We start from the raw sequence: 15,710 nt of genomic DNA on the forward strand, positions 1-15,710 counted from the left end.
TCCCCATACATTAGTGACTGGGCTGATGCTTTGACATGACCCCAGGTGTTTTCTTTTAGATTTTATTACACATCTGAGTCTGACATCATCCAGCTGAGGCCTTGTGGCTGGACCAGCCATGGCCTTGCTGCCCAGAGCCCTCCAGTGCAGGGAGTGTGTGACAGCCTCACTGCCCCTCCACGGAGGGAGGAAAAGAGGCTTCTCCACTCCTGCAAAAACATCTCTCCGTACCACCCACCACTCACTGCCAGCACACGGGTGACTCATTAATCTGGACACACAAATCAGCTTTGCAGGACCGAGAGCTAAACCACGAAAAGCTGCATCCTCAGCTCCGGGCGTGAGCAGGGACACCAGGAGGGCTTTAATGTCAGAGGTTCCCTCCTGAAAGCCAGACTGTAGAGTCCTTGCCTGACTGGGTTGGAGCAGGACAAAGGAGGATATATTTAGAACAAATACAGTATTTGAATTCTCAGCGTGCAGGAACTAATAGTTTTACTCGGTGCTACCGTGATATTTAAGGAGAGGCTTTGCTTTGTTGTCACCCTTCTTAAAGCTGTTCTCAGAGCTGTTTGGAGACATTGTTCACGTGTGATGCTGGTATATGTCAGTAATATATAAAGGTAAAGAGGGAATGAGGCAAAACAATAGGTCTGCACTAGTTTTTACAGATTTTAATTAGTGTTCATCAACTGCTGCTGGTCCTCAGCTCAGCTCAGGTTTTGTGAATTAGCCCATAACACCCACAGAGAGCTTTGCAGTGAAGGACACATCCCAGCTGAGCCTCTCAGAAGGAGGGAGGTGGGTTTGAATGGCACAATAAAGACTTTTCAAACCATTGGGCACAGTTTGTGTGGCACCTGAAGCCGTCACCATGCAAACAGGCTCTGCCTGGGGGAATGAATTGTGTTAGAAGTGCTGCCTGGGCCCCGCCAGGGGAGCTGTGAGGAACAGGTTTGGAACCCTTTCAGCCCAAGGATTAAAAAAACATGCTTAGAAAAAAAGAAAGGAAAAAGAAGAATTAGATTTTTTTTGTTGTTGTTGCTGTTGAAGCCTGTTTAAAATGCTGTCAGCAGTGTAAAATGGTGTAAAATGGATCAGAGCTGCCACCTCAATCTTTAATGAGATAATCTGAAATGGGAAGATCTCGGGCACCTCGTCCAGGTCAGTACAAAATTGTCCTTACGTGATGTTCTCTTTAGTGAGCTTTAAAGTACTTGGAATAGATCACCCATTTCCCTGTAAAAGAGACAGCATTGAAGTAATTTTCATCATTTTCTGTGAACAGGCCAGCTTTAACTGCAAACTAAACTTTCTTCTTTTTTTCTGTGCACAGTTGTGCTGCCATTGCTATAAAGAATTCAGTGCTGACTTCCATAGCATGACTAAAGCCTTTCCCCACTTTATTTTGTTTTTAGCTAAAGGTAATTTATTTTATTCTTTATTTTCCCTCTCCCTGATTTTCCTCAAAGCCAGTTTTCCTGTTTTCCCTGTATTATGTACCCCTAGGCTGAATGCACATTTCCCACCTTTTTAATTTAGCAGATGAATAGGAACACAGGCAGGTGGAAATTTCTGTGTTGTGTTATTGAACCCACATAGTTCCTTCCATAGCCTACCTAATATAAATAGGGCCATTTTGAGTTTGGGAGTCTCCTCAGTTCCTTGTTTTTAAATCAAATAAACATAATATAGAATGTTTTTTAAAAATACCTTAGTCAGGAAATCATATGATCCACCAGTAGAGTCAATAAGTTTGGTCAATTCTTTTTCAGTCCTGTCAAAAACCTATTAGGTTTCAGTGGGTTCTCCCCAACACATAAATCTTGCCAGGCATCTTATTTCCTAATTACACAGCCCAGACTGTCAGTTTGCAGATGCTGTACAGTAAATTAAATTGTCAGGAATATACAGTGAATATTTGTGCTGCTGAAGCTGTGGTACTGAACTGTAAGTGCTTTTTTGGCTACTTTTTGGTACAGCTTTCATTACTTACAGTTGTGCAAACACTTTTAAGTGGAGAGAAATAAGCATATTCAACAACTATAGACTACAGTTTGCTCTGTTTTATCAGCCATAAAAGTAAAGATAACGAGATACTTCCCATACTTCCTGGTATTTTTAAGTATTTGGGGTAAATTTCAAAGTCAGTCTTGTCTCCTTGTACTGCTACAAAGTCAGGTCTGTGAGTGTGGGCAGCTACAGATAAGAAACAATTCAATTCCTAATAAGCAGAAGCAATCTATCTAAAAAAAAATTGGATTTTTCTGACAAGAACTGTCATGGTATTGTCTAGAAGTTACAATGAGATTATGTACTGGGTAATTTTTCCTTATCTTTGACCTAAAGCTCTAAAAACTTCTTCAGAAATCTTTAAATGATTTCTTAGAAAAGCAATATTCCACTGCCTTTGTTTTACCATATATAAATTAACTTCATGCTCTTTGTGACTCTTCTCTCCTTAAAGCAGGGAACAGAGAGCAGATTAACTCAATAATTAATTTGGCCTGACCATTTTCCAGGTCAAAGTGTGGGTGTCATCCTGAAGGAGTTATCTGGGACAGATAATATACTGACCATACCAAAAAGTGTCCATGCTCTTATTCCAGATTCACATTCCAAAGCCAATCCTCCTCCATTCTGCTTCACTGGGTAACCAATACCCAGCAAGGCTACACCCCTGAGTAGAATAATATCTCAAAAGAAAGGAATGCAGTGCAATATTTCTGTCTCATCAGTACACTTTGGTCGTGGCACTGGGGAGAGTGACTTCAGTGGAAAGGTCTTTGGGCAGGATATTTGATTTACTGGAAAATAATGCAATGAACCAGAATAGATGAGTGCAACTGTTAAGCTACTTAAATTTTATTCTTAAACAAAGATACTCAAAGAACTGTTCGTTGCTTTTCTTTGACTAGAGTATATTTACCTAATAGCTTTTTGTATTTCAGAAAATTTTGTTGCCAATCAATTTATCTGGGTAAATCTCTCCCCTTATAGAAAAAATGTGTTCAGGTATTTTTTTTAGTGAAATGGTAGAAAGTTGTGCAGCTTGTCAGGCTCTGTGTGTGCTTTCAGAGATGCCAGTGGGAAACACAGTTCTCTAAACACTGATTTAAAGTCACTCTTAGCTATGAGAGAGCAGAAATTCAAAGGTTTTGTGTATTTTCATCAACTATTGAACTGATTCAAGTAGTTAAGTAGCTACAAGTGGATCTGAGATGCATTTTCATTGTCTTCAGATCAGAACCACGAAAATAGAAGAGGTATTATTTTGTGTTTGTGCTAAAAAAAAATATAAATCTAACTTCTTGTTAAACCTCCAAAGTTAGAAGATGCTTATTTCGTTTTGGAAATGTGTTTTTCTCTACAGCACTTATACTGCATATAATTTATGTGTATTTTAAAACTCTATATCTTAATCATTACTATACTTTGTCATTGAGACACTGGTAGCTGATTGCATCAGTCATGGGAGAATTTTCAAAAATGCCACAATTTTAGTTTTGTTATGGGAGAGAATGGAGAGGTTTTTGCCAAGAATGAAACTGCTGAAATTTCTACTGATCTCTGCTCTGGAATTAATTTTTTAAATGACACTGCAGGAAATTTTTTTTGCTTGAACTCCAGATTATATTCTGGGAGTTTTTCACAGAACCATAGAATATCCTGAGTTGGAAGGGATCCATAAGGATCATCATTGTGCAAACACTCCTGGAGCTCTGGCAGCCTTGGGGCTGTGCCCACTGCCCTGGGGAGCCTGTTCAGTGCCCAACCACACTCTGGGGGAAGGACCTTTTTCTAATATTCAGCCTAACCTTCCATAGAGACCAAAAAAAGCCTGTATTTACAGTCACACTAGTTTGCTAAAACACTCAAGCTGAAACTCCACTGTCTTTGAGAGAATTTGGCATAATTTCACCAGTTTGCTGAATATTTCCAGCCTTCTAAACTGGGACAGACTCCAGTAGCACTTGGGATAATTTTTTTAACTTGGTGTGTGTCAATTTAAAACTTTCTCAAGAAGATTTAAGAGATAAGGAGGAGAGGAGAGAAGAGCAATTTAGGTTTTTTTGTGAATCTGTTCTTAAAAGTTCATTGGTTTTGAGCATCCCAGGGCTCCTCTCAGCCCCTCTGCAAAACCAGGCCCAGACTCTTCCCCCAAGATCCTGAAAACCCACTAGAGCTGTGAGAAGGATGGAGGTGGAAAAGGGATGCCCTGGATGGGGGATTTACATCAATCTGTCCCAAAGACATTTCATCCCTGATCTAAATCTATAATTAAATCTAATAATTAATTATTTAATCTATAATTAAATCTATAATCTAAATGCTCAAAAACTTGCAGGAACCCGTGAAACCTGTGAGCGCTCCTTTGTCATTGGGATTTATAAGTACCTAAATATTTAACAAAGGTATTAAAGACAGAATCATTTCTTTAAATTACTGCAAACAACGGGTCTTAAAAAGTCTTCTGTCGTATTGCTTGTGTGTTTGGAATGTTATCCATGAACTTTCCCCCAACCATTCCAGCGTGTTCTATAATCTGTTCACAATAAGCACATTTGCAGATGTGCAGACATATAATGATAGGAAGTACAAACAAGACCTCTGTGTAAAGCACAGCACAACAGGGAGCCAGGAAGGTTTATGATTCAAGTAGTTTAAAAGACTTTTTAACAGCAGATGAAGGAGATTCAGTTTGCTTTAGGAGAGTACATACAATAATAATGCACGCACTTAGTGCAGAAAGAGATGAAGCAAAGCAATTATTCTGCTCTTAGCTGATGTTATTTGTATAGTAAACCACCTGGATGAGGTATTTTATCAAGATACTTGTTTAAAATATTTTGTCAGGCAATCTGAATTGTAATTTATGCATGAATCAGCCAGACCTGATGAGCTTTATGGGTTTTTTTTCCCCCAATACATTGCTTTTGCAACAAACAGATCTCCCAAACATTTGCAGAAAGCTTTATGTATCACAACATGAAAACCTTAAAGGTGTCTTCCTAGGATTTCACCATTCATGTAGTGACTAAATTGCATTTATCACAACCAGAACACAATTCTGGCCTGTGCAGGAGGATTTCCTGGCTGCTGAGCAGTGCAAAGGTGCAACACAAGTATTTCATTTCTAGCATGGAAAAGTGAGATGTGCAAGGCAGACCCTGTGTATTGAAATTCTGCTTGACATAGGGAGAATTACATATTTGCTTGGCAGAGAACATTTTGAGAAGATCCATAGGCATGTCCATCACTCAGAGAGGTTTTGAAGATCTTTCTTATCTGAAGTGCCAGGGACTGTTAAACTGCATCTCTTATTTTTAGCTGATTCCAAGTGTAGGTCCTTTTTGAAGACAAAGTGGAAAGAGATTGACATTCCTAGGGAAAAAAAACCTTATGTACTGTATCTCCTGGCATTCTCTCTCTGTACAGGATGTGTGAGTTGTTGCAGATTCCTGGGGTTTTTTCATTGTGATGCAGTTTAAATATATTTTATCTGTTTGAGAACTTAAAGCTGGGGGTTGGAAACCCAGATTCAAATGCTCTACCAGTTGGAATATAATGCTAGAATTGGGCCATCACTGCAGTTTGTGAATGACATTCAAGCTCTCTTATAAATTTAACTCATTCCTGTGTTACCTTCTGTATTAATAAAACCTGTTTGTTAGGTCTAGAGTTTTTTCACAGTGCCCTAAATTTCAGAAAATTAGGGCAACCATTTCTACTGCTGTTTCAGATCCTCCAGGGAGCTGGCAATTAGTTATTGGGAAAATCCTGGTTTGAGTTTTGCTGAGGTTCACAGGGCAGTGACCAAAGGTGATTTGAAAACCCACGGTAACAGAACTGTCTTTTAAACTCTGCTGCTTGCCTAAGAAAAGACATTATTATCCTCTACATGTTTGAGCAGAAGTATATAAATATTGTATGCTTGATCTTAAGCCAGGCAAATTCGTAGTGGAAATATAACATTTTAATATAAGAGGAGCCAATACTGAGGTCAGGAGGGCTCTGGAAGTAAATGCCAGAGCAAGGACTGCCTCCTTTTATATGTGGGATGGATTTCTTCGAGAGGAATATGGTGGTGTGTTTGCTTTTCTTAATAAGAGCTTAGAGATTTTTTGGAAAAGGACCTTGGTTTGAGATCAGCTTTTAAACTTGAGCTCCAGAATTTGGCAGCAGGCAGGAATGTTGCCACGGCAACCCATTATCTAAGGCAGTGTTACTGAACCTCCTGCCAGTTCATCCACAGTTGAATGCTGAAGGCAACCTTAGAGGGTATTATATGTTCTGTCCTGAAACAGTTCAGCAGGGCCTTCCAAAAATAGACTGGGACTTGGAAATGTGAACAGCTATCTGGAAAAAAGAGAGGGTAAGACTTTTCCCTTTAAATGCTGGATGAATACATTCTGTCTTGATGGTGAGTTTTCATCATCTCAGCGAAACTGTTGGATGTGTTAGGGTGAGTGAAGGCAGTTCACAGGCATTCTAAGTTAGAAGGATGATTATGAATTTTGTTCTAGAACAGCCTCTGAATTCAGGATGCTGTCATCTTCATTTCTCCTACATCGAGAGTGCTAATCTGGGAAGTGCTTCCTTAAGGAAGTGCATCCAGACCTGTCTCTCAGGGTGCCAAGCAGATGTGGAAGATGCTCCCTGAGTTCCCTGTGCCTTAAAGGCTGTGTGTTGGCCACCCCTTTGGTACTGTAACTGAGTTCTGTTTATAAAATCAGCCAGCTGGTTTCAGTGAAGCATCCTCAATCCAGCCAATTTTTAATATCTACAGGCCTCAGCATCATCTGTTCATTCTTACATTTTTTCACAAATAAAAACAGTGCTGATCACCAAAAAACTCCATAAAATACAGAATGAATTGCATGACTTGGGCTCATATCCTCAGGTTCCAAATCTCATGGACTGTTTCCCATGTATTTGTTATTGCTTGGGAAATATTTGCCTCAATTTTGGCATCCCACTCTCCAGACTTCTGTGTGAAATTAGCCCTAACACCTTTCTGCTCTGCATTTCTCTGACTGCTTCCCAAACTGTTTCTAAACTGAAATACTTGTACTGTGATACATTTGTCAAAATGTGCTTAGAGAATAAGCCCCAACTAGAAATACATGTCAAATAATGCAAAACTGACAGTTTCAGTCAAATTAATGATGACTGATATCATTTGCCACAAGCATTGAAGCTTCCAATAACATTTTCTTGCTGGCAGCCAGAAAAAAAATACACTATTTTATTTAATTTTTTTTTCCATTTGGTAGTATAAAATGAAAAAGGTTTGGTTCATATTTCCACAAATTCTTTTGTTATTTATCTCATGATCTAGCTAATATTTTAGTTAATCTGTTTAACAAAATACTACCTCCCTCATGACAGGAACTTGTCTATTTTACATCTGACAAGCTGAAATATTTATATGTTTATGATATATATAATGTGTATATTAATACATTTCATATTACATAACGTATATATATATAAATCATATAAATATATGTTTCATATATGTCCATATCTATAAATTTCAATATTTTAAAGTAACTTTGTGGGTGATTTGTGTGTGGAGGAGTAGTGTTGGGAATTTATCTTTCAATCCCTACTACAAGATCATTTCTTAAGGCTGAGAGAGAGCTGTGTTATGTGTCTGAGACTGGAGTAGAGGGGATACCAACCACAATTTACTGTCAGAATTCCTGTTTGATTACAGATGCTGTTCACAAGAAGTCCAAACAAACCTTGACTTTTGATGTGAAGGTATTGCAGTAGTAGGAGGGATAGGAAATTTCTTTGGATTTCACTCTTCTAAAAACTTTTAAACTAATGAAATATGAATTCCACCTGAAGTTCATTCTCAATTTACTTCTGCTACTTGGAAGCTGAAAACCCTCAGTGACAAGCACTCCTTGCCAAAACTGGAATATTTTCTCTGAGCTATTGAAGAGCAGGTGTGTTTAGTGTAGTCTTAGTTTTAGATCCTTCCTTCTACAGGAAAAAAAAAAACTGGAAGAAACATTTTATTGGGTTTTGGTTTGGTTTTTTTTAATGTGTTCTGGAAAATGGTGTGAAAATAGAATTTTATCTGCCTCTAAGGTATAGAGCTGCACCTCAGCTGTGCTCAGAGAGTGCTGAGCAGAGGCATTAAATCCCCCTGTGGCTGCTGGGGTTTGAGCCTGCTCAAAGCTCAGCCTCCTGCTCTGGATTTGGCCAGGCTCTGGGGGATCCCAGCAGTCCGAGGGACACGCTGCCATCCTGCAACATCCACGCTGAGAGTGAGGGGCTCAACAGCCAGAGCTGCTTATCCAACATCAAGGGATCTCCAGCTGACCCAGTAAGGCTTCTTACACTAAAGAAAGCAGCCAAAAGAGAAGCCAAGGGCTGGCAGGGTATAAATCAAATCACACTTTTCACATCAGCGTTGCTTTATGTTTTTTGTCCCTTTTTTCAAATTATTTTTAAAATGGGCTGTTTACTACACAGCTGGGGTGGCTCAACTACCAACTACCCTCTCATAAATTCTGTTTGTGCCTGTTAGGAAACTGGATGTATGGATTTTTCTTGCTCCTTTGGGCAGCTGGGGATCTAAAAGAAAGCGACAATCCGTTGTAAGCTTGTCTTCCTTTAGCCTCTCTTGAGGGAGAGGTCTTTTGTCTTAGTGAGGATTATCATATAGAGGAATACATGGAAAAAATAAATGGACTTACTGCCCCATGGGAACCAATGCAAGCCTGCCAAATTCAGCAGCTTTCATAATAAATTTAATGTATGTGTGGTAAAATACAATATAAACCCCATCAGGTATTTTATCTTTTTAAAAATTTACTCTTTCAGATTCTGTAGCAGTTTCGATAGCTCTGGATTTACACCCAGGGCACAGCTTGTGGTGTTTGGTCTGGGAGAGTCACAGCTGCACAGATGGAAAGTAAAGGACATCTCAGTAATTGCCAAGGAGCAAGGAGCTTTCCCTCTGCACTGGGGGTGAGCAAAACCCTTTGAAATGCCAGCTCCTGTGTTAGAGGGTGTCCTCCACACAGCCCCCTTGGATTCCATGGAATCACACAAAAGAGGTGCTGAATTCTGCTGGTCGTGGGCAGTTTGACACATCCCATCCCTCCCTGTGCAGTTCCTGGCTCCTTGTTTTTGGAGTGAAAAAAAGGAATTTTGCTGTTTCCCTGCTGAGGGGCTGAGCCAGCTCTGACACAGGGAGGATTTTCAGGTGCAATAATAACAGCTTTTAGAGGAGAGAAAGGCTGAGGAAAACTTTCCTCTCCTCTTGCCCACTAAGGCAGAAGGATTGTGTGTGGGCGTAATATTTGCATTTCATTGTTTGAATAAATTCATGTTTTAACCCAAATGCCCAAGGATATTTCAATTATTTCTGCAATTCTTACATTTATTCAATACCCATCAGGAAAACTCCTGTTAAAGACAGGAGTTAATCCGGGGTAAATGTCAATTACTGCTGGGCTACTTTAGGTCTATTATTTGATACATTTGTAATACATTTTAATATTTAGCATTTGAAAATTAGATTGTCAGATTTTTAGTGATGTTACTGCCAGTTCAGCTGTTTTCCTGTTGTCAAAAATTAAAAATATTTCAATATTTAAAATAGCTATACTGTTCATTTTTGGGCATATGTTACTGCATATGTTTGTAGCTCTGTTTTTCTGAATGTGTAAGATTTTTTGGCATATATTGGTATTTCATTCTGAACCTGGGGGAATTAATGTTTATAGTCATGGTTTGAATTCATTTTAGGTCTGATTGTTAAGAGCTCCTCTGGGAGTAAGTGAAGGAATCCCAAGGAGATATAAATGGAAACAAAGGTAGGAGAAGAAAGAAAGGCAGATGGTGGAAACAATAGCACATCTTTTTTTAGATCATTGATCTAGTACAGAGGAGAATGTGTGTTATAAATCCTTTATATACTCCACACTCATTTTTAGTGATAGAAATACCATATTTTCAAATTTTGAGCCACAAAATTTAGCTAATATAAAAACTGAATTAATTACTCCAGTTAAAACTGTCTTTTATCATCTTATAAAAACATGAGCATCTGAAACTCCACAAAGCTGCAAAAGTAAACTGAAAGTTTTTCTGCACCAGCAGCAAACCTGTGATGCTTTTGAGAGACCTTAGATTATTTTGTTTATTTATTTATTTATTCATAGCATCTTTCATTCCTGTGGCTTGTTATTAAATTGATTCTGTTTCTGTGTTTGAAAGGTATCTGGTTTTCTTTCCCAAATGGACAATAGTCAACAAGCTCAGAAAGGAAGAAAAATAAGCATCCTTAATGGTGAATTGGTGAGCACTGAATGAACTAGTTTGCTTTTGCCCTGGCTCCAGTATTTTTTCACCTGTTAAATTCTGGTAAACCATCTGGTGATGCCTTAAAACCAAATTATCAATGCACTTAACAATTTGTGTAATAAATATTTTCACCATCTTTTCCAAGTGACCTGACAGGGGATCACTACTCAAAAGAGAAAGTGCCCTGTAATTAATTCAATAGGAAATTATTCCTTCTTACACCCCTCCAGAACAGAATTAAAATCTAAAACATGTACATTTAGCAAAAATATTTTGATGTCAATGTATCACTCAATATTCCTTGCCTGTTAACTGTATTTTTTCCAAGATAAAAGAGAAAATCTCATAGATAGCCTTTAGCATTTAAAAAACAGATTTCAGTTTTTACTTTTGCAAGCCACTTAAATGACTAAATTCCATTTTGAACAACTACATCTCTATTCTGACAGGCAGAAAAGCTGTAGGTTTGTGTGTTATTTTTTTTTCCCAGATTCTGCCCGTTCAATCAAAGGACCTCATTACTGAAGTTGATATAGAGTGGTTATTAATACTAAATGTGTCCATTTCATATTAAATGTATTATTCTGGCACAAGAGTATTTTCATCTCCAGATCATAGCAGAAGCAATTAAAATTCAAGGCATTAATTATACTTTAATTAAACCAAACCATATTTCATAGGATTGTTTTGGCAGTGTGAGGAAGAAGTCTGTCTCCTCGAGAGCTCGTGAGCTGGTTATGACAAATTATAAAGTCACTGAAGCCAAGTAGAATTGTTCCAGTCAATTAAATGTGTCTGTGAAGGAATATCTGCCCTATGTAAGCAGAGGGAAGAATATTTTAAAGTTTTTTCAGACTTAAGCTGCCATTGTTTAAAATCACAAATATTGAAATTTGTTCTTATTTCTCGCCATAATTCTTAAACTTCTCATACTTCCTAAAACTGTTAAGTTCGTTGGTTTTGGTTGGGCCAGTAATTCTGTTACCTGCTAGACATTAATGACACATTCAGTGATCTGTTAATTTAGGTTTCTGTAAATTACAATGGCTCAAAACTCTGTTTCTCTGTACCAGAAAATGTGTTTAAAAGCAGAAAACATGCCAAAACTTATGGCACACAACGTTTTGAAACTTAATGGACCTCTATTTTGTTCTTCTTTGCCTTCATTGCTTTCTTTTTAAATATTTTTGCATCCAGATGTAGATGTGATCTATAAATGTCTGTGATTTTGTGATTAGAATTGAAATTACAAGTTTCATTATAGCTTCAAAAATATTACTTAGTTTTGGGAGGCTTTGGGGAGGGTTTTTTTGTCATTTGGGGGTTTTCTTAGGGATTTTTTTTTCCAGAATGTGAGCAAGTGTTAATTGCAAAGCTTTATTATTATTATTATAGGCCAGATAACACAGCAGGCAGACAGATTTCCCAGGTCTCCTGCCATGACACAGAGCATTGGAGCAGAGTTATGGTATGTGCTGCGTACAGACAGACACTCTAAGTGTTTTCTCAGGTGCCTCTCACCTCCATCTTTTAAAATGTAAACTTTCGTGAACAAGAGATATAAATATATGAATTTTTTTTGTTGAGATTTGTACTCTCTTTGGTTAGTTGTGATCTTTGTTTTTAAAAGACTCCTGTAATGGTTGGTATACAAATAATGGTGGGCACAGTGAGCAGACCTTGGTACAGGTTTTGGTCAGTAGTGCAGCATTTCACATCTTTTCCACAGGCTTAACTATTTGTAGACAAGACTTGGGATCTGGTAGTTATCAACCTTCTATATTTACTGAAATCAGTGAGGTGAATAATTTATACTCGGGGGGGCTACTCAAGGGGAATATCTTTCTCTTGTATATTAAAGAAATCAGATGTTACCAAGGCAAATGTTAAAATGGCAGGTTATACAAAACTGTGTGAAGTGTGTGAAAAGTATTGGCCAGGTATTGGTCAGGTCATGCTTGAAAATCTGAGTTGGAAGAATGTATTTAACTTTAGTAATTAGGAATATTTGAGTCAGCATGGGCCTGTTGGGGTATATCCAGCATACTTCAGCTTTCTTTCTCTGTGGTGTCAGTGAAGTTATGGAGCTCAGTTTGGTGCAAATGACTTTTTTAGTCGTGTGGATGATGCTTCCTGCAAATTACTTTTTCATGGGAATAAGGACTGGGCACTGCCAAAGGTATTTCTTATTGGATTGGCATGGATATTTTAGAACTCTATATAAAATGATTTGAAGGTGTATCAGCCACATGTGCAGCCCAATATAACTGTATGTAACAGCTCAAGTCACGTCTGAACTTTAGTCTTCAGTGCATGATCCAAACAGATCCATACCAGGGATCCTCCTGTGGCTGCATCAGAATAAATAGTCAGAAAGTCACGGGGGAAAAGGACAAGTGGCTTAGCAGAGTGTTTGTCACAGCTCACTAAGTGCTTCCTGTTCCTAAAACTTCCAAGAAATTTCTAATTAACATTTGCATACAAGTTCATTAGAAGCCCTGCATGATGTATGACAATGGCTGCAGAGGGATTTGAGCACTGATGCTCAGTAATATGAAAGATCCCATATTATGTCATTGTAATTTTTCATAATAGTCTCAGTTATTTCCCAAGTTTCTCATACCTGAAAGTACTTAATGAGTAAATCTTGACTCTGTTCAGTGGAACGAGCTTTTTTAAGTGGAAATTGCACAAAAGATGCAAATTGAAGTAAAGCTTTGGAACCTGGTATGATTTTTTTTTTCTGTGAACCTGCTATGTTGTTGAACTTTGATTCAGTCCTCTTGTATGAGACCCAGACTCTTAGTTTTAAAAAAAAAATCTATTTTTATTTTGGAAAAGGAATTGATCAGCTCAGAAAGGCCAACATATGCTTTGCAAACTGATCAGTTACTTAATCTGTTACGTTTTAAGCTATAGAGCATGGAAAAAATCATTATATTACATCATATAAATGCCTTCTCACTAGCATTCCATCCTACTGTGTTAATTTAGAGTACAGTTAGTGAACATTTAGAATCATAGAATCATTAAGGTTGAAAAAAACCTCCAAGATCACCAAGTACAACCTTTGCCTGAATGCTCCATTGCCCACTAAACAACGTGAAGTGCCACATCTCCTCATTTTTTGAATCCTTCCAGGGACGGTGACTCCACCATCAGATTAAAACCACCCTGTTTGAAAGTCCTGGTTATAGAAAATTCTCATAAACTTTTAAATATCACCAGAGAGAAAATCAAAATACATGAGTTGATTGAACATTAAGACTTTTGAGCGAAGCTTTTTAATCATGCAGAGTAATTATGGGAACGAACTTTTAAGTTTAATATTTGGTGGCTTAGTTTACTATTGCTGGCTGCTACTCTTTCAAGTGCTGTTTATCTGCTGGAGATAACTCCGTATTTATCACTGACTTTTAACACCTTTTTATTTAATAATATTGCTTGTACAATGGAAACACACAGTGGATTAATTTAGCTATGGAGTAGTTATTCTGTTCAAGTCCTGGGCTTTTTTCCCTGCAAAATCTTACATCTCCCATTTAATTCATACACAGAACACAAAAGTTCCCATGAAAGAAAATGTTCGAGGTTGCTCTTCAAGTCTCTATGAAATATTGAACTGAGGGTTAAAGGGGAATCCTCAAAAAAGAAACACAGAGAGGGCTGTGAGGTCTTTGGCCACGTGAGAACAGATAAAAGGCTATTTTAGAGTGAAAGCCTTTCCAACACGTGTGTGAGAGTGTGTTAGCAGGACTGCAATGCCTCCTTGGATATGACTCACAGAGCTGTTTCTATTTAATTAGACAGGAAAATTGTAAGACTTTGCCTTAGAATACCAGGAGTGTGGAGCAATTTGCATTGAATATCAGAGCTGTTGCAGAAGGGAAACTGAAGCATAAACATGAAATTATTTATCTTTTATCAGAAAATAGCTTTTTTTTTTCCTTTTTTTTCTTATAGTATATGAACCTTTACTATTTGTTATACCATTATTTCAGTCCTTTCCTTCCTTCTGGTTGTCTCTTTCTGGCCAAAGATAAAACCGCCTGTGAAGTCAGCAAAGCCTGTTAAATAAGCTGTCAAAACACGAACCTGGGAGCTCAGTAAGAAGGACAATTTTATACAACTTAAAATTAAAGTCTTTCAGTGTCACCTTGTTGGAAAGCCTGGAGATAGATTGCATGGAGCTCCTGTTCATTATGATGCACCTGTAGGCTATTCAATTCAAATAAGAAATGAGGAGAGAAACATCAGAGTCACAGCAAAGCCAGCGTGATAAAAGGGAGGGTTTTTCTTCGGGAACATGTTTTAAATTAAAATGAAAAGATTACAAATGGGGTTCATAGTGTTATAGCAGGATTTGGGTAGAATCATGTCAGACATCTCTTGGTGTGGTAGAGAATCCTGAGTTTCAGATATGTGAGAAAATAGCACTTTGAGTGAAAACTCATGTACTTCAGAGCAAGTGTTCGACTTGCTATCTTAGCACTTCTAGCAAGGGCTCTCTTCTGAAGTCTGACTAAAGTTAACTTCTTACTTGATGAGAATTTCATGTTAAATCAATTCCATGTGTAAGCTGCATTTCATTTGCACACATGATAGTGTGAGAACTGACTGAAAGGTACAAAAATTAAATACTGGTTAAAACTAGAAGAATCAGGTCTTACATTTATTTCAGTAGGAATAGTTTCATCTTAAAGCTAAGAGCTCTGACTTTCTTTAAAATTCAGCTATTAAAATCTAACCCTGGTCACTTGGAAGTCGAAGGGCAAACTGAGAATAAGGCTGTCCTGAGTTCTTATTTACATGTTTGATTTGAGCAAGTTTGCTCGAATGCCTCCAAGCCAGAGAATATTAACAGGAGGTGATATGTAAATATGTTTCTAGATCAGTAGTTCCTATGACCAAAGGAAACTGTTTGGATAATTAAATACTTGCAAAAGCATTATCACTTGGAACTGTGATAGCTGGAGCAGTTTGTCTTTGCTGAAGCACTAATGAGTACTGACATCCTAGAAATTATCTAATTATAGAGCAGGGAGTCCTTGTAGAAGTTTTGACATTTGTAAATACAAATAATGTCATTTGGAGTAAAAATGCAAATGGTATTGACTTCTCCAAAACAAACTTCTCAATAGAAATCGATATTGATTTTTAGGAGAGACGTCTAATAAAGGGAAAAAACCTTGCTGGTGGCTACTCATGGAAATGGCAGTAGAAAATAAGGGACAAAGCTGGAAAAGAAATAATGAACATTAACCCTGTGGTTAGGAAGCAGAGCAACTCAGCTTTCTAAAAGAGCCCACAAAAAACCAATTCTAGTTGAATTTGGCTGTTTTGCTGTTCTAAGAGGCTCCCAAAATCACTTGGTACTG

At 37.8% G+C, this 15,710-nt stretch overlaps 1 long non-coding RNA gene across 1 annotated transcript in view; it reads left to right on the forward strand.

The window, feature by feature from the left end:
• Positions 1-637: 637 nt before the first annotated feature.
• LOC135421539 (uncharacterized) overlaps positions 638-15,710 on the forward strand; it is a 137,092-nt gene continuing 122,019 nt past the window's right edge. The window contains exon 1 of the long non-coding RNA XR_010434062.1: positions 638-1,164. This is a non-coding gene — a long non-coding RNA (uncharacterized LOC135421539). The remainder of the gene's footprint in view (positions 1,165-15,710) is intronic.

This window comes from Pseudopipra pipra, chromosome 13 (assembly GCF_036250125.1).
Source record: "Pseudopipra pipra isolate bDixPip1 chromosome 13, bDixPip1.hap1, whole genome shotgun sequence".
Classification (NCBI taxonomy): domain Eukaryota; kingdom Metazoa; phylum Chordata; class Aves; order Passeriformes; family Pipridae; genus Pseudopipra; species Pseudopipra pipra.